The sequence below is a fragment of the Pseudophryne corroboree genome, chromosome 1 (genome assembly GCF_028390025.1).
Source record: "Pseudophryne corroboree isolate aPseCor3 chromosome 1, aPseCor3.hap2, whole genome shotgun sequence".
Classification (NCBI taxonomy): domain Eukaryota; kingdom Metazoa; phylum Chordata; class Amphibia; order Anura; family Myobatrachidae; genus Pseudophryne; species Pseudophryne corroboree.
The window spans coordinates 897,563,849-897,583,721 of record NC_086444.1 but is presented as its reverse complement, the minus strand read 5'-3'; the positions used below and the strand labels follow the sequence as shown (position 1 = coordinate 897,583,721).

Below are 19,873 nucleotides of genomic sequence, written 5' to 3'. Positions count from 1 at the left end.
TAAAGTGCCCAAGTCTCCTCCGGAGCCCGTCTATTCCCCATGGTCCTTACGGAGTCCCCAGCATCCACTAGGACGTTAGAGAAAACAGCAATGCACTGTAGAGAATACACCATAGTCCAGTATAAGGTAACATATGTATAATTCAAGTGCACAGTTTAGAACCTGATCCTTAGAGCAGGAGGTGGGCCCCCAGGAAGTAGGGCCCATCGGTGGTTTCCCCTGTACCCCACTCCAAGCCGGGTCACGAGTACAAAGTTTCTACATACAACTAAACGCTGTAGCACAGAGATCATGCTTGGAAAGATAACATTAATAACAGAGGAAAGAGCTGTTATTGCTACAGTATAGCGTCATTATCCTCAGCAGAGCCCGGCCGGTAAGTGACGATGCTCCGTGCTGACTATACGACGCCTCCGAGTCCTGTATCCACTCCAGTGGTGACGTGGATCGCGCTCCCGTGCTGGTGGAAGGGAAGCGCATGACGGGTGCGCGCTCCCTGCCAAGCCAGAGTAGAGTGGGTGCGCGCCCCCGGTCGAGTAGTGAGAGCCGGTCTGTCGGCGGGTGCGCGCCCCAGCTGTGGCTGCTATCTGACGTGGCAGAGCTCGCTCCCCTGTGCCACCGGCTCCGCTGCTGCAAGTTCCCTACAACTAGGACCGTGGTACCGGCAGGGACATCACTGCCAGCCCAGGTAACACACTGACCGGCTCACACTGTACGACTGGCAGGCTGCTGCAATAAGGCTAGCGGGATGTTAGAAGAGGTGTCAGATGTGACCATGGTGAGACTGGGCAGGGTGAGGGAGTAGAGGTGGCACAGGTGCTGTTGCTGTGTATGCAGGACACGTGTCATATGTCAGCAGAAATAAGATAAATAGAAGGACAGAAGGATCACAGTTAGTGATAAGAATTATTATGTAAATGATCTAATTGTTGTGTTACATCCCAATACTGATTTTGTGTGTGTCGTCTGTAATAGTAAATGCCATGTCTGTTTTTTGTATATCACATTTTGAGTAGTTAAGTATTTGGCCAGTGCAGGTATTGTAAAAAGGATGAACATATGGTCCAGAACATAAGACTTGTGCACTCCATTCGTTCTAGTTTAGGAGGTACTGTACATTTTGTTTAAGTTCAGGCAAAGTTCTGTTCACAACTATTTACTGTTATTTTAAAGGACCACACAAGATAACAAGGTGCAGTATGATATGCTGGCGGTCACAATAAAGTCGCCATCATCCCTATATTTTAAATCCCGACAGGGGGGAGGTGAGTATGTTCTCCTCTTTCCCCTAACCCTCCCTTCCCGCAGCCTAATTTTAACCTCCCCCTTAGTACCTAACCCTAACCTCGTCAAGCATAACCCCCTCCCCCCGCTATACTTATAATCAGGATTCCGGAATCAGCATTCTGACGGAGCCAGAATTCAGATACTTGGGTACAAGTCATACCGATCAATATCCAGTGTATAGGCGGCACTCATGATGAGATCTTTAAAGACAACTCATGACATCCTGTGACACTTGTCCAACGTTTCAGTCGGTAGATGACTTTTATCAAGACGCTAGGGTTCACTTTGTTGAGAGCCAATTAACCTATCAGTATATTTTCGGATTGTGGGAGGAAATCGGTGTAACCGGAAGAAACCCACGCAAGTACGTGGAGAATATACAAACTCCACACAGTTAAAGCCATGGTGGGAATCGAACCCATGAGGCAGTAATGCTAACCATTACACCGTCTACTGCATATATAAATATATATATATCTATCCCGTAAAGTTGCACTCGCATATTCAAATATTACAGCCGCTGGGGTGCATTAACCAGAGACCAGTCCATTCCAAACACAGTCCCAGACATAGGGTATATAGCAAGAAACGCACTCACCAGACTTTTTGAAAGTGAAAAGTGTATTTTCACTTTCAAGTGTATTCTTTTAATTCAGCTCACATAGTGTCACTGGGGCCGCGACCCTGTGACACTATCTGAGCTGAATTAAAAGAATACACTTTTCACTTTCAAGAAGTCTGGTGAGTGCGTTCCTTGCTATATACCCTATATATAATGTGCCCAGCACCTTATGTAATTATAAGATACAGACAAAGGGGAGTGAGTATCCCTTGTGTATCCTTCAACCTACATTGTGAAAATATAATTATTAGTAGTATTTCCAAAATGAGCACATACGGTGGTGCCTGGTCATTTTGCCCAATTTTGATAGTACTTGGTTGGTGAATTTGCACTTACAATCATCAGATACAATCATGTATGTAAAGTACACAAATAAATGTACATTGATAGAAGATGAGCTATGCATACAGTACATGGTTTCCAGCAGTGTTGCTAAAATGGCATAATTAACTTTTTCTTTAATATATTGGAATCTATATTTTCTCAGTTAACATACCAAATGTATGTTATAGGCATTTCGTGGCCTATTCAGACTTGCATGCAAGTTCATTCTGTGGATGGCTCTTTTTTGTTGACAATTTGCACTGCACATGCTCTGTAGCTGAGTGTACATATGTACAAGCAATTCTGGGTCATAGCATCCTGGTCGCGACTCCACTTGTGCTCTAATTGGCGTAACTGGGTGGCAGTGAGGTGTTCGCACGAAGGGTACGTTTAGTGAGGCTGTGTAAAGGGAATGTAGATAAAACTGTGGGTTATACTGAGTTGTAGATATGCAGGGATCCGTCAGATTTCAGACAGACCACTTGCACTCCGATGCAGGTGTGCAGTGATAATAATGTTGGATATAGGTACAGGCATATGGGTGGGGGCGGTGTGGTCACATAGATGTGTATAACTTGATAAACAGGTAAATATACACCTTCAATTCTGTGCATGGGGTGTGAGTATAATTGCACATGGGGTGCGAGTATAACTGCAGTTGATTTGCTTGCAACTGAATCATCCCCTTACTACTAATGGTTGAGACCTACTGTATAAGTATCTTCAGTACCATATTATTATACAGGTTGAGTATCCCATATCCAAATATTCCGAAATACGGAATATTCAGAAATACGGAATTTTTTGAGTGAGATAGTGAAACCTTTGTTTTTTGATGGCTCAATGTACACAAACTTTGTTTAATACACAAAGTTATTAAAAATATTGTATTAAATGACCTTCAGGCTGTGTGTATAAGGTGTATATGAAACATAAATGAATTGTGTGAATGTAGACACACTTTGTTTAATGCACAAAGTTATAAAAAATATTGTCTAAAATTACCTTCAGGCTGTGTGTATAAGGTGTATATGTAACATAAATGCATTCTGTGCTTAGACTTAGGTCCCATCACCATGATATCTCATTATGGTATGCAGTTATTCCAAAATACGGAAAAATCCAATATCCAAAATACCTCTGGTCCCAAGCATTTTGGATAAGGGAGACTCAACCTGTATTAGATAAGTAACCCACTTGTTTCTCAGTGTGAAAGTGAATGCTCTACGCAGTATTCAGATTTTACATTATCTCCCAGAATCCATCTCTCATATTGACAACCAATAAGGATAACATATCAAAATACAATTTTAAATAATGACGACATATGACTTCTTCCCTATGTAACAAGGGATCCCTCCTTCTATACTTCCTTATCAACTAACACCAGGAGCCACCAGAAGGTGTGGTCCGCAGAGCAGACTGACTTAGGGCACAATTCAGACCTGATCGCTGCTGTGTGTTTTCGCACAGTGGGCGATAATCGAACTACTGCGCATGCGTAAGGCACCGCAATGCGCATGTGTGTTGCCAAACAGCGACAGAATGGTAAAACATTTCGATTGCATGGCTGTTCGCAAGGTGATTGACAGGAAGAGGACGTTTATGGGTGGTAACTAGCCGTTTTCAATGAGTGTCTGAAAAAACGCAGGCGTGCCCAAGCGTTTTCAGGGAGTGTGTGTGACGTCAGCTCCGGCCCCGATCAGCCTGATCCTTTCGCACTGCAGGAGTAAGTCGTGGGCTACGCACAGACTGGAAAAAACATTAGATGGTGAGCGTAATGCGAACGGTTTTGCAGCTGTCCGCTGACTGAGGGGAATTTTCGCACAGTGCACACTTGCACGGGGTGAATTTTCATTCCTCCTGGGCAGCAGCTATCTGATCGAAGGACATTGACAGCGATCAGGTCTGAATGAATCCTTCCAGTCCTCTTTAGCAGTGCTGAAGAAGTGCTTCCCTTCTACAGGCCTGATGGCTTCTTATTAAAGGTAATGGTGGAGCCAAGTAGAGGCCTTCCTCTGTGTCGCATGGGGAGGTCGCTGGTATAGGTCAAAGTTAAGGAAGATTGTTAAAAAGTGGACAGTCATTTTTTATTACACAGTCATTAGCGTTAGAGAGAACATTTAAGAAGACACAGGGAATCCTGGGAAGAAGATATAGAGGAAGAAAATGTTGGACTATGGGGAAGTAAGGATGAAGTAAATAGTAGCCCATGCATGTTGGATGCCGTTCAGAGGACGTTGATGATACAGTATGATGCATTCTTTGGAAGTGTGCGTGCTTTGTGTAGTGCAGTGTGCATGGCTAGAATCTGTTCCTGTTCTGGTAAGCTTGCCTCTTTTTAGTGTGGATAGTTTCCTGTCACTTACTGGCTGCTACTGTGTCAGTTCATTATCCTATAAATTCTAATTGCATCTGATTAGCTGTAACTGATTGTTTACTTTCAGAACGCTTAAACAAAAGAGAGAATTTGACACATTCCTCTTTTTATTAGTAGTTATACAGTACAGTGGATATTGCAGACATGGATTTTATGGTTATCACTTCCAGTATGACTAAACTATCAAACATACAAATAATAAAGCATATTATAAACACACTAACAAAACGCGATTAGTGTATTCATTGTTCTTTTAAAGAAATTCATCACAAAAATGTATTATTTTTTATAACTACACTTTGTCCCCCATAACATAAGAATTGGGTTCCCATATCCAGAGCAACCATAATTCACAGCACATCCACTCCTGCTTCTGTTTGTAAATGTCAGCTGTCCTGGAGTACTTTCAATGGATACATTGATCTAAAACTTTGTACCTGAGTGTCACCAATGAGTTCCTGGCTGCCACAAAGTGCCTGGCTACATGCTGGTCTATAGCTTTGCCCTCCAGGGATAATCTGATAGCTGACCTATGTTGGGTTGCTCTCTCCCTAAAGCAGGCATGTCCAAACTGCGGCCCTCCAGCTGTTGTGAAACTACATATCGCAGCATTCCCTGACACAGTTTTGCTGTCAGTGAATGCTAAAGCTGTGTCAGGGCATTCTGGGATGTGTAGTTTCTCAACAGCTGGAGAGCCGCAGTTTGGAGATGCCTGCCCTAAAGGAACAGACCGTCTTCCCACATAGGCCAGTCCACACGGACATTTGATAATGTATATCACAAATTTGCTAATACACGTTAAAACATGCTTTGCAGGGATCTTTTACGCAACTTAGAAACTCAATAATATAATATGGAAGGTCATTTAAATTATGTGTGTAGTTTAGGTTTGTTGAGGCGGTTGTGTTTTTTATTTGGGTGTGGTGCTTTTGCTGTTGATTGTGTTCTTAGAGAGCTTCATGGCAGTGTTTTTATAATGTGCAGGAAGTAAAACACAGAAAGATTACTCCCCTGAGGGTTTGGAAAAAGTTGAAACATGTTCTGTTCTGTTGTGTCATATCAGTTGTAGAGTATATGTGGTATGTTACATATGGTATCCGGACTCCAGGTCGACACCAAAAAGATCGACACACCTTAGGTCAACATGGACAAAAGGTCGACATGGGAAAATGTCGACATGCATTTTTCACATTTTTCTTTCCATTTTTTGAACTTTTTCATACTTTACGATCCACGTGGACTACGATTGGGAACGGTAATCTGTGCCGAGCGCAGCGGTAGCCGAGAGAGGCACCTTGCCCGAAGCATGGCGAGCAAAGCGGTGCACTAATTGGGGTTCCCGGTCACTCTATGAAGAAAACGACACCCAAAAAACATAAAAAACTCATGTTGACCTTTTTCCATGTCGACCTTTTGTCCACGTCTACCTAAGGTGTGTCGACCAGTTGGTGTCGACCTAAGGTGTGTTGACCTTTTTGGTGTCGACCTGGAGTCCGGATACCATATGTAACATACCACATATACTCTACAACTTATTACATATATACAGCAAATGTTTCTAATGGGCCCTACACACTAATAGATTTCACTGAACGATATGAACATTCTCGTTCATTAACGAACGAGAACTCGTTCATATTGTTCAGTGTGTATTCACCAACGATGAACGATGCGCGGCCCCGCGCTCGTTCATCATTGGTGCTGGGTCGCTTATGCATGCAAGCCAATATGGACAATCTCGTCCATATTAGCATGCAGGACTATGGAGCCAGCTGATGGGGGGGGGGAGTGAAGAAACTTCACTCCCCCCGCCACCGGGTCGCCTGCCAGCCATATCAGCCGTCAGGCAACTCGGCGGCAGGTCGCCGAGTGTGTAGGGTACTTGACTGTTTCACAATGCTTTCACATTTAAGAAGAACTTTTCAAGCTAGTTTACTGTTAACTAAACCTCTAGTACAGGCATTCCCAACCTTGGTCCTCAAGGCACACTAACAGTGCAGGTTTCAGTGATAGCCATGCTTCAGCACAGATGGCTAAATCAGAATACTGTAACTGAGGTACTATACCAGCATGGATATTACTAAAACCTGGACAGTTATGCTGGGTGTACACTTATAGATATATGTTCAGATCAGTTGATCTGCAGATATATCTACAGACGGATCGGGCAGTGTGTTGTGCATACTCGCTGCCCGATCCGTCGTGACTGATGTCACAAAGTGGGCCGGCATTTACATGTGCCCACCCAGTTGTGCTGTCAGTCACCGCCGGCATGTGTTGATTGCCTTCTCACACAGCACGATGAGCCAAAATATCTGTGTTGCAGGGACGGCACGATATGTCTGTGAACAGCGGTGGTCACAGACATATTGTTTATATACACTGGCCGGCGGACCAGCGATATATCGGCCCCTCAGTTGAATGGCTGATATATTGGCCAATGTGTACGCACTTTTAGTGTGCATTGAGGACAATGCCTGCTCTAGTACAGATGTTAGGAAATGAACTTTCCTTAACCTCCAAGCTAGAGTTTCCCTAACTCCACCATTATAGTCAATGTTTTAAGGATATCCATGCTTGAGCACAGGTAACGTAATTAGTACCTCAGTCAATTTGGTTTAACCATCTGGACTCATTCATGGATAGCCTTAAAACCTGGACTGTAATGGCAGAGTTTTGGAAACTCTGCTGTAAGCTAACTTCTATTATAAAGTTTAGCATGTCCCTTTATAAGTGATCAGAGCTGACTTTTCTGAGGTATTTGGGCACCCTTGTACCTTTCTGTCCTTCTCTCTCCGGTGAACCCACCACAAGGTGGAAGTGGAGTTTTCAAAACTCAGTTTGGAATTCGTTGTAACTTGTTCTTCATTTTTTTCTTCAGTGGTCTTTGTCAGAGAATTAGTGGAAAGACAAATGCCTCCTTATAAATGGCAAATTCCAGAATCCCTTTCTTCACGTTTTCTGATAGTAGTTGTTTTCTAGTCAATGTGCATATACAGTAGTCTTTGAAGGTACCCTATTTCACTACTACTTGAAGCACTTGCATATGTGTAGAGCAGGGACATGTGATGAGGTAAATGGCTGAGGAAGCACTGGCTAGTACTAGAGCCAGATTTACACTTTACAATATATAAGCCTAAGCGTTTATGTGGGCATTACGCAGAGGTGGAGCAGTATATACTGCTGGAAATTTGGTGAGCTTTGATCATAGATGTGTGGAAATTGTAGGCACTTGCCATAGACTTTTTACTCCAGAGTTTTGACTATAAAAATGATTAGACTAATACAATGAAGATATGTATAGTATAGTCTTTGTATTTTTCATATACTTTATATAATCAAAACTCTGGCATACACTGGACTATGATAGGAAAGGCTCTGCCTCACCTGCCTCACTTCACCGCACGTCACTGGTAGAGAGTAAAGTTGTCAGGGAGCTTAATGTAAGTGGTCAGTGTAGCACCATGTCGGACTGTAGCCGATACTGTCCAGTCCAATCAGGTGCTGCTTCACTGTGCCACTGCTGACATCTCCTCTGCCGTTCATGATGTCACTGTGCCACTCCTGATATCGACCTCTGCCCTCCATGTCACTGTGTCACCCCTGACATCTCCTCTGCCCTCCATGTTGTCACTGCGCCACACATGACATCTCCTCTGCCCTCCATGCTGTCATTGTGCCACTCCTGACATCTCCTCTGCCCTTCATGATGTCACTGTGCCACTCCTGACATCTCCTCTTCCCTGCATGCTATCACTGTGCCACTCCTGACCTCCATGTTGTCACTGCGCCATCCCTGACATCTCCTCTGCCCTCCATGCTGTCACTGTGCCACTCTTGACTTTGACCTCTGCCCTCCATGATGCCACTGTGCCACTCCTGATATCTCCTCTGCCCTCCAGGCTGTCACTGTGCTATGCTGACAGCTCTTCTGCCCTTCATGCTGTCAGATGAGGTGGAACAGTAGTGTAGATAATGGTGTGAGTACGGTAGGGTATGAAGAACACCAAGCTAAAGAGGGAGCCAGTAACTGAATTGTTAGCCACTATAATAAGAATTTACTTACCGATAATTCTATTTCTCGGAGTCCGTAGTGGATGCTGGGGTTCCTGAAAGGACCATGGGGAATAGCGGCTCCGCAGGAGACAGGGCACAAAAAAGTAAAGCTTTTACCAGATCAGGTGGTGTGCACTGGCTCCTCCCCCTATGACCCTCCTCCAGACTCCAGTTAGGTACTGTGCCCGGACGAGCGTACACAATAAGGGAGGCAATTTGAATCCCGGGTAAGACTCATACCAGCCACACCAATCACACCGTACAACTTGTGATCTAAACCCAGTTAACAGTATGATAACAGAAAGAGCCTCTTAAAGATGGCTCCTTAACAATATAACCCGAATTTGTTAACAATAACTATGTACAGTATTGCAGATAATCCGCACTTGGGATGGGCGCCCAGCATCCACTACGGACTCCGAGAAATAGAATTATCGGTAAGTAAATTCTTATTTTCTCTATCGTCCTAAGTGGATGCTGGGGTTCCTGAAAGGACCATGGGGATTATACCAAAGCTCCCAAACGGGCGGGAGAGTGCGGATGACTCTGCAGCACCGAATGAGAGAATTCCAAGTCCTCTTTTGCCAGGGTATCAAATTTGTAGAATTTTACAAACGTGTTTTCCCCCGACCACGTAGCTGCTCGGCAGAATTGTAATGCCGAGACCCCTCGGGCAGCCGCCCAAGATGAGCCCACCTTCCTTGTGGAATGGGCCTTAACAGATTTAGGCTGTGGCAGGCCTGCCACAGAATGAGCAAGTTGAATTGTGTTACAAATCCAACGAGCAATCGTCTGCTTAGAAGCAGGGGCACCCAACTTGTTGGGTGCATATAGTATCAACAGCGAGTCAGATTTTCTGACTTCAGCCGTCCTTGAAATGTATATTTTTAAGGCTCTGACAACGTCCAACAACTTGGAGTCCTCCAAGTCGCCAGTGGCCGCAGGCACCACAATAGGTTGGTTCAGGTGAAACGCTGATACCACCTTAGGGAGAAAATGCGGACGAGTCCTCAGTTCTGCCCTATCCGAATGGAAGATTAGATAAGGGCTTTTATAAGATAAAGCCGCCAATTCAGATACTCTCCTGGCGGAAGCCAGGGCCAGTAACATAGTCACTTTCCATGTGAGATATTTAAAATCCACCTTTTTCAATGGTTCAAACCAATGGGATTTGAGGAAATCTAAAACTACATTTAGATCCCACGGTGCCACCGGAGGCACCACAGGAGGCTGTATATGCAGTACTCCTTTAACAAAAGTCTGTACCTCAGGAACTGAGGCCAATTCTTTTTGGAAGAATATTGACAGGGCCGAAATTTGAACCTTAATAGATCTCAATTTGAGACCCATAGACAATCCTGATTGTAGGAAATGTAGGAAACGACCCAGTTGAAATTCCTCCGTCGGAACACTCCGATCCTCGCACCACGCGACATATTTTCGCCACATGCGGTGATAATGTTTCGCGGTGACTTCCTTCCTTGCCTTAATCAAGGTAGGAATGACTTCTTCTGGAATGCCTTTCCCTTTTAGGATCTGGCGTTCAACCGCCATGCCGTCAAACGCAGCCGCGGTAAGTCTTGAAAGAGACAGGGACCCTGTTGTAGCAGGTCCCTTCTCAGAAGTAGAGGGCACGGGTCGTCCGTGACCAACTCTTGAAGTTCCGGGTACCAAGTCCTTCTTGGCCAATCCGGAGCCACTAGTATTGTTCTTACTCCTCCTCACCGTATAATCTTCAATACCTTTGGTATGAGAGGCAGAGGAGGAAACACATATACTGATTTGTACACCCAAGGTGTTACCAGTGCGTCCACAGCTATTGCCTGTGGATCTCTTGACCTGGCGCAATACTTGTCCAGTTTCTTGTTGAGGCGAGACGCCATCATGTCTACCATTGGTCTTTCCCAACAGTTTATTAGCATGTGGAAGACTTCTGGATGAAGACCCCCCTCTCCCGGGTGAATATCGTGTCTGCTGAGGAAGTCTGCTTCCCAGTTGTCCACGCCCGGGAAGAACACTGCTGACAGTGCTATTACGTGATTCTCCGCCCAGCGAAGAATCTTGGCAGCTTCTGCCATTGCACTCCTGCTTCTTGTGCCGCCCTGTCTGTTTACATGGGCGACCGCCGTGATGTTGTCCGACTGAATCAACACCGGTTTTCCTTGCAGGAGTGGTTCCGCCTGGCTTAGAGCATTTTAGATTGCTCTTAGTACCAGAATGTTTATGTGAAGAGACTTTTCCAGGTTCGTCCATACCCCCTGGAAGTTTCTTCCTTGTGTGACTGCTCCTCAACCTCTCAGGCTGGCGTCCGTGGTCACCAGGATCAAATCCTGTATGCCGAATCTGCGGCCCTCCAATAGATGAGCCTTTTGCAACCACCACAGAAGATATACCCTTGTCCTTGGCGACAGGGTTATTCGCAGGTGCATCTGAGGATGCGACCCTGACCATTTGTCCAACAGATCCCTTTGGAAAATTCTTGCATGGAATCTGCCCAATGGAATTGCTTCGTAAAAAGCCACCATTTTTCCCAGGACTCTTGTGCATTGATGTACAGACACCTTTCCTGGTTTTAGGAGGTTCCTGACAGGTCGGATAACTCCTTGGCTTTTTCCTCGGGAAGAAAAACCTTTTTCTGAACCGTGTCCAGAATCATCCCTAGGAACAGCAGACGTATCGTCGGAAAACAGCTGCGATTCTTGGAATATTTAGAATCCAGTCGTGCCGTCGAAGAACTACTTTAGATAGTGCTCTTCCGACCTCCAACTGTTCTCTGGAACTTGCCCTTTTTAGGTCGTGCAAGTAAGGGATAATTTAGATGCCTTTTTTCTTTGAAGAAACATCTTTTCGGCCATTACCTTGGTAAAAAGGCCCGGGGTGCCGTGGATAATTCAAACGGCATCGTCTGAAACTGATATTGACAGTTCTGTACCACGAACCAGAGGTACCCTTGATGAGAAGGACAAAATTTGGACATGGAGGTAATCCTTGATGTCCAGGGACACCATATAGTCCCCTTTTTTCCGGTTCGCTATCACTGCTCTGAGTGACTTTATCTCGATTTGAACCTTTTATGTAAGTGTTCAAAACATTTTAGATTTAGACTATGTGTCACCAAGCCGTCTGGCTTCAGTACCACAATATAGTGTGGAAAAATAATACCCTTTTCCTTGTCGTAGGAGGGGTACTTTGATTATCACCTGCTGGATATACAGCTTGTGAATTGTTTCCAATGCTGCCTCCCTGTCGGAGGGAGCCGTTGGTAAAGCAGACTTCAGGAACCTGCGAGGAGAAGATGTCTCGACTCTCCAATCTTTACCCCTGGGATAATACTCGTACGATCTAGGGGTCAACTTGCGAGTGATCCCACTGCGCCCTGAGACTCTTGAGACTACCCCCCCACCTTGAGTCCGCTTGCACGGCCCCAGCGTCATGCTGAGGACTTGGCAGACGCGGTGGAGGGCTTCTTTTCCTGGGAAAGGGCTGCCTGCTGCAGTCTACTTCCCTTACCTCTATGTCTGGGCAGATATGACTGGCCTTTTGCCTGCATGCCCTCATGGGAAAGGAAAGATTGAGGCTGAAAAGACGGTGTCTTTTTTAGCTGAGATGTAACTTGGGGTAAAAAAGGTTGGATTTCCCAGCTGTTGCTGTGGTCCCCAGGTCCGATGGACCGACCCCCAAATAACTCCTTCCCTTTATACAGCAATACTTCCATCTGCCGTATGGGATCTGTATCACCTGACCACTGTCGTGTCCCTGACATCTTCTGGGAGATATGGACAACGCACTTATCTTGATGCCAGAGAGCAAATATCCCTCTGTGCATCTCAATACATATATATAGAATGCATCCTATTAAATGCTCTACATGAATAAAATATTTTCAGTCAGGGAATCCGACCAAGCCAACCCAGCACTGCATCTCCAGGCTGATGGCGATCGCTGGTCGCAGTATAACCACCGTATGTGTGTATATACTTTTTAGGATATTTTTCCAGCTTCCTATCAGCTGGCTCCTTGAGGGCGGCCGTATCTGGAGACGGTAACGCCACTTGATAAGCGTGTGAGCGCCTTATCACCCTAAGGGGTGTTTCCCAACGTACCCTAATTTCTGGCGGGAAAGGGTATAACGCCAATATTTGCTATCGGGGTAACCCTACGCATCATCACACACTTCATTTTATTTTATCTGATTCAGGAAAAACTACAGGTAGTTTTTTCACTCCCACATAATACCCTTTCTTGTGGTACTTGTAGTATCAGAAACACGTAACACCTCCTTCATTGCCCTTAACGTGTGGCCCTAATGAGAAATACGTTTGTTTATTCACCGTCGACACTGTATTCAGTGTCCGTGTCTGTGTCTGTGTCGACCGACTGAGGTAAATGGGCGTTTTTAAAACCCCTGACGGTGTTTCTGAGACGCCTGGACCGGTCCTAATAGATTGTCGGCCGTCTCATGTCGTCAACCGACCTTGCAGCGTGTTGACATTCTCACGTAATTCTCTAAATAAGCCATCCATTCCGGTGTCGACTCCCTAGAGAGTGACATCACCATTACAGGCAATTTCTCCGCCTCCTCACCAACATCGTCCTCATACATGTCGACACACACGTACCGACACACAGCACACACACCGGGAATGCTCTGACAGAGGACAGGACCCACTAGCCCTTTGGGGAGACAGAGGGAGAGTCTGCCAGCACACACCAAAAACGCTATAATTATATAGGGACAACCTTATATAAGTGTTTCTCCCTTATAGCATCTTTTATATATATACAATATCGCCAAAATCAGTGCCCCCCCTCTCTGTTTTAACCCTGTTTCTGTAGTGCAGTGCAGGGGAGAGCCTGGGAGCCTTCTCTCCAGCTTTTCTGTGAGAGAAAATGGCGCTGTGTGCTGAGGAGATAGGCCCCGCCCCTTTTTCGGCGGGCTCGTCTCCCGCTATTTTTGAAGTTAGGCAGGGGTTAAATATCTCCATATAGCCTCTGTGGGCTATATGTGAGGTATTTTTTGCCTCTAATAAGGTTTTTATTTGCCTCTCAGAGCGCCCCCCCCAGCGCTCTGCACCCTCAGTGACTGTTGTGTGAAGTGTGCTGAGAGGAAAATGGCGCACAGCTGCAGTGCTGTGTGCTACCTTTATGAAGACTCAGGAGTCTTCAGCCGCCGATTTTGGACCTCTTCTCTCTTCAGCGTCTGCAAGGGGGCCGGCGGCGCGGCTCCGGTGACCATCCAGGCTGTACCTGTGATCGTCCCTCTGGAGCTAGTGTCCAGTAGCCAAGCAGCAAATCCACTCTGCACGCAGGTGAGTTCACTACTTCTCCCCTAAGTCCCTCGTTGCAGTGATCCTGTTGCCAGCAGGACTCACTGTAAAGTAAAAAACCTAAGCTAAACTTTCTCTAAGCAGCTCTTTAGGAGAGCCACCTAGATTGCACCCTTCTCGTTCGGGCACAAAATCTAACTGGAGTCTGGAGGAGGGTCATAGGGGGAGGAGCCAGTGCACACCACCTGATCTGGTAAAAGCTTTACTTTTTTGTGCCCTGTCTCCTGCGGAGCCGCTATTCCCCATGGTCCTTTCAGGAACCCCAGCATCCACTTAGGACGATAGAGAAATCAACATTTCCAAATGAAATCAATGATGTGACCTATGCGAACTATATCATCATAATTTATTATTTATTTATTTATTTATTTACAGTTTCTTATATAGCGCAGCAAATTCCGTTGCGCTTTACAATTTGAAATAACAATAACAAACTGGGTGATAAACAGTCATAGAGGTAGGAAGGCCCTGCTCGCAAGCTTCAGTCTTAATGGCACGGCAGACGGGCGACCCGGGGGGGGGTGAAGTTTCTTCACTCCCACCGTCACCCGGCTCCATAGCAATGCATGCTAATATGGACGAGATTGTCCATATTGGCCTGCATGTTTGAACGAGCCGGCACCAGCGATGAACGAGCACGGGGCCGCGCATCATTCATCGCTGGTGCCTACACACTGAAAGATATGAACGGTATCTTGTTTATTAATGAACGAGATCGTTCATATCTTTCACTGGTATCGACCAGTGTGTAGGGCTCTTTACCTGTTCTTGTGTAGCTTCAGTCTTACTGTAGTACAAGTTCTCTTGGGCACTTTAGCCTTTAATGTCAAAGAGTTGGAATGAAAAGTGGCATAACTTGTTTTTACTTCCAGTTGGCAAAACATAACCATCTATCTGTCTTTCTGTCTCTCTGTCTGTTTATCTAAAGGGCCCCATACACCGATTTTGCCCGATTTCAGCCCAATTCGGGCATTCGGTCCGATATATTGGGTGAAATCGGGCATTTTCGGGGTGCTTGAAAAGCCGATCCGATACGTGTTCCCGTGAGCATCGGCTCGGATCCCCCTAGATCCGACATATCACGAGTGCTGCACTCGTTATATGTCGGATCCCGCAGGAAATAGATAGGATAGTAAAAGATACATTGTATGCAAAAAAAAAACTGCATACGATATATCTGATACTATCCTGCCAACGGGGAGGCTGCCGGGAGGTTGGAGGAAATCTTATATGACATGACAGCGTCATGTCGTATAAGTGTATGGGGCCTCTATCTATCTATCTATCTATCTATCTATCTATCTATCTATCTATCTATCTATCTATCTATCTATCTATCTATCTGTCTGTCTGTCTGTCTGTCTGTTTTTAGACGACTTCACTGAGCTTACAACTACATTTTCTCTGACGTCCTAGTGGATACTGGGAACTCCGTAAGGACCATGGGGAATAGCGGCTCCGCAGGAGACTGGGCACAAAAGTAAAAGCTTTAGGACTACCTGGTGTGCACTGGCTCCTCCCCCTATGACCCTCCTCCAAGCCTCAGTTAGATTTTTGTGCCCGGCCGAGAAGGGTGCACACTAGGGGCTCTCCTGAGCTTCTTAGTGAAAAGTTTAGTTTTAGGTTTTTTATTTTCAGTGAGACCTGCTGGCAACAAGCTCACTGCATCGAGGGACTAAGGGGAGAAGAAGCGAACTCACCTGCGTGCAGAGTGGATTGGGCTTCTTAGGCTACTGGACACCATTAGCTCCAGAGGGACCGAACACAGGCCCAGCCTCGGAGCTTCGGTCCCGGAGCCGCGCCGCCGGCCCCCTTACAGAGCCAGAAGCAAGAAAAGGTCCGGAAAAATCGGCGGCAGAAGACATCAGTCTTCAACAAGGTAGCGCACAGCACTGCAGCTGTGCGCCATTGTTACTCAGGCACACTTCACACTCCGGTCACTGAGGGTGCAGGGCGCTAGGGGGGGGGCGCCCTGAGCAGCAATGTAAAACACCTTGGCTGGCATAAATACACCACATATAACCCTCAGGGCTATATGGGTGTATTTTAACCCCAGCCAGAACTTACAAAAAAGCGGGAGAAAAGGCCGCCGAGAAGGGGGCGGAGCCTATCTCCTCAGCACACGGGCGCCATTTTCCATCACAGCTCCGCTGGAAGGACGTCTCCCTGACTCTCCCCTGCAGTCCTGCACTACAGAAAAGGGTAAAAAAGAGAGGGGGGGGCACTAATTTGGCGCAGTTTTATATTAACAGCAGCTATAAAGGGAAAAGCACACTTTTATAGTGGTATTCCTGTATATATATAGCGCTCTGGTGTGTGCTGGCATACTCTCCCTCTGTCCCCCCAAAGGGCTAGTGGGGTCCTGTCCTCTATCAGAGCATTCCCTGTGTGTGTGCGGTGTGTCGGTACGATTGTGTCGACATGTTTGAAGAGGAAAATGAGATGGAGGCGGAGCAATTGCCTATTATACAGTTGTCACCCCCTAGGGAGTCGACACCTGAGTGGATGAGCTTGTGGAAGGAATTGCGTGACAGTGTCAGCTCCTTGCGACAGACAGTTGACGACATGAGACAGCCGGCTAATCAGCTTGTGCCTGTCCAGGGGTCTCAAACGCCATCAGGGGCTTTAAAACGCCCGTTACCTCAAATGGCAGACACAGACACGGATACTGACTCCAGTGTCGATGATGAGGAGACAAACGTGACTTCCACTAGGGCCACACGTTACATGATTGAAGCAATGAAAAATGTATTGCATATATCTGATAATACAAGTACCACTAAGAAGGGTATTATGTTTGGTGAGAAAAAACTGCCTGTAGTTTTTCCTGTATCCGAGGAATTAAATGAAGTGTGTGATGAGGCGTGGGTTTCCCCCGATAAAAAACTGATAATTCCTAAAAGGTTATTGGCATCGTACCCTTTCCCGCCAGAGGATAGGGCACGTTGGGAAACACCCCCTAGGGTGGATAAAGCGCTCACACGCTTGTCTAAACAGGTAGCACTACCCTCTCCTGATATGGCCGCCCTAAAGGAACCTGCCGATAGGAAGCTGGAGAATATCCTAAAATATATATACTCTCACACGGGTGTTATACTGCGACCAGCAATAGCCTCAGCCTGGATGTGCAGTGCGGGCCTGGCGTGGTCGGATTCCCTGACTGAAAATATTGATACCCTTGATAGGGACAGTATATTATTGACTATAGAGCATTTGAAGGATGCATTTCTATATATGCGTGATGCACAGAGGGATATTTGCCGACTGGCATCAAGAGTTAGCGCGCTGTCCATTTCTGCAAGAAGAGGTTTATGGACGCGGCAGTGGTCAGGTGATGCGGATTCTAAAAGGCACATGGAAGTATTGCCTTATAAGGGGGAGGAGTTATTTGGGGTAGGTCTATCAGACCTGGTAGCCACGGCAACTGCTGGTAAATCCACATTTTTACCCCAGGTAGCTTCTCAACCTAAGAAGACGCCATATTATCAGGCGCAGTCCTTTCGGCCCCATAAGGGCAAGCGGGCAAAAGGCGCCTCATTTCTGCCCCGTGGCAGAGGGAGAGGAAAAAGGCTGCAACAAACAGCCAGTTCCCAGGAACAAAAGCCCTCTCCCGCCTCCGCAAAGTCCTCAGCATGACGCTGGGGCTTTACAAGCGGACTCAGGCACGGTGGGGGCCCGTCTCAAGAAGTTCAGCGCGCAGTGGGCTCACTCGCAAGTGGACCCCTGGATCCTTCAGGTGGTATCTCAGGGGTACAAATTGGAATTCGAGACGTCTCCCCCTCGCCGTTTTCTAAAGTCTGCTTTACCGACGTCTCCCTCAGACAGGGAGGCAGTATTGGAAGCCATTCACAAGCTGTATTCCCAGCAGGTGATAATCAAGGTACCCCTCCTACAACAGGGAAAGGGGTACTATTCCACACTATTTGTGGTACCGAAGCCGGACGGCTCGGTGAGACCAATTTTAAACCTGAAATCCTTGAACACTTACATACAAAGGTTCAAATTCAAGATGGAGTCACTCAGAGCAGTGATTGCAAACCTGGAAGAAGGGGACTATATGGTGTCTCTGGACATCAAAGATGCTTACCTACATGTCCCAATTTACCCTTCTCACCAAGGGTACCTCAGGTTTGCGGTACGGAACTGCCACTATCAGTTTCAGACGCTGCCGTTTGGATTGTCCACGGCACCCCGGGTCTTTACCAAGGTAATGGCCGGAATGATGATACTCCTTCGAAGGAAGGGAGTTTTAGTTATCCCTTACTTGGACGATCTCCTGATAAGGGCAAGATCCAGGGAACAGTTGGAAGTCGGGGTAGCACTATCTCAGATAGTGCTGCGCCAGCACGGTTGGATTCTCAATATTCCAAAATCGCAGCTGATCCCGACGACACGACTTCTATTCCTAGGGATGATCCTGGACACAGTCCAGAAAAAGGTGTTTCTCCCGGAGGAGAAAGCCAGGGAGTTATCCGAACTAGTCAGAAAGCTCCCAAAAACCAGGCCAAGTCTCAGTGCATCAATGCACAAGGGTTATGGAAAAAATGGTGGCTTCTTACGAAGCAATCCCATTCAGCAGATTCCACGCAAGAACCTTCCAGTGGGATCTGCTAGACAAATGGTCCGGGTCGCATCTTCAGATGCATCAGCGGATAATCTTGTCTCCAAGGACAAGAGTGTCTCTCCTGTGGTGGTTGCAGAGTGCTCATCTTCTAGAGGGCCGCAGATTCGGCATTCAGGACTGGGTCCTGGTAACCACGGATGCCAGCCTGAGAGGCTGCGGAGCAGTCACACAGGGAAGAAATTTCCAGGGCTTGTGGTCAAGCCTGGAGACATCACTTCACATAAATATCCTGGAGCTAAGAGCCATCTACAATGCTCTGAGCCTAGCAAGACCTCTGCTTCAAGGTCAGCCGGTGCTGATCCAGTCGGACAACATCACGGCAGTCGCCCACGTAAACAGACAGGGCGGCACAAGAAGCAGGAGGGCAATGACAGAAGTTGCAAGGATTCTTCGCTGGGCAGAAAATCATGTGATAGCACTGTCAGCAGTGTTCATTCCGGGAGTGGACAACTGGGAAGCAGACTTCCTCAGCAGACACGACCTCCACCCGGGGGAGTGGGGACTTCACCCAGAAGTCTTCCACATGATTGTGAACCGTTGGGAAAAACCAAAGGTGGACATGATGGCGTCCCGCCTCAACAAAAAACTAGACAGGTATTGCGCCAGGTCAAGGGACCCTCAAGCAATAGCTGTGGACGCTCTGGTAACACCATGGGTGTACCAGTCAGTGTATGTGTTCCCTCCTCTGCCTCTCATACCCAAGGTACTGAGGATCATAAGAAGGAGAGGAGTAAGGACTATACTCGTGGCTCCGGATTGGCCAAGAAGGACTTGGTACCCGGTACTTCAAGAGATGCTCACAGAGGACCCGTGGCCTCTACCTCTAAGAAAGGACCTGCTCCAGCAGGTACCCTGTCTGTTCCAAGACTTACCGCGGCTGCGTTTGACGGCATGGCGGTTGAACGCCGGATCCTGAAGGAAAAAGGCATTCCGGATGAAGTCATCCCTACCCTGATCAAAGCCAGGAAGGATGTAACCATACAACATTATCACCGTATTTGGCGTAAATATGTTGCGTGGTGCGAGGCCAGGAAGGCCCCTACAGAGGAATTTCAACTGGGTCGTTTCCTGCATTTCCTGCAAACGGGACTGTCTATGGGCCTAAAATTAGGGTCCATTAAGGTTCAAATTTCGGCCCTGTCGATTTTCTTCCAAAAAGAACTGGCTTCAGTTCCTGAAGTACAGACGTTTGTCAAGGGGGTACTGCATATACAACCTCCTTTTGTGCCTCCAGTGGCACCTTGGGATCTCAA

General features: G+C 46.8%; 1 protein-coding gene across 3 annotated transcripts in view; it reads left to right on the top strand.

The window, feature by feature from the left end:
• The first annotated feature begins 554 nt into the window (after positions 1-554).
• The window catches only part of SEC24D (SEC24 homolog D, COPII coat complex component), a 451,689-nt gene continuing 432,370 nt past the window's right edge, over positions 555-19,873 (top strand). For 2 of the 3 annotated variants that reach the window (XM_063920228.1, XM_063920226.1), the window contains exon 1: positions 555-688. The gene's annotated coding sequence lies outside the window, so the exon portion shown is untranslated. The other variant, XM_063920227.1, reaches the window with a different exon arrangement.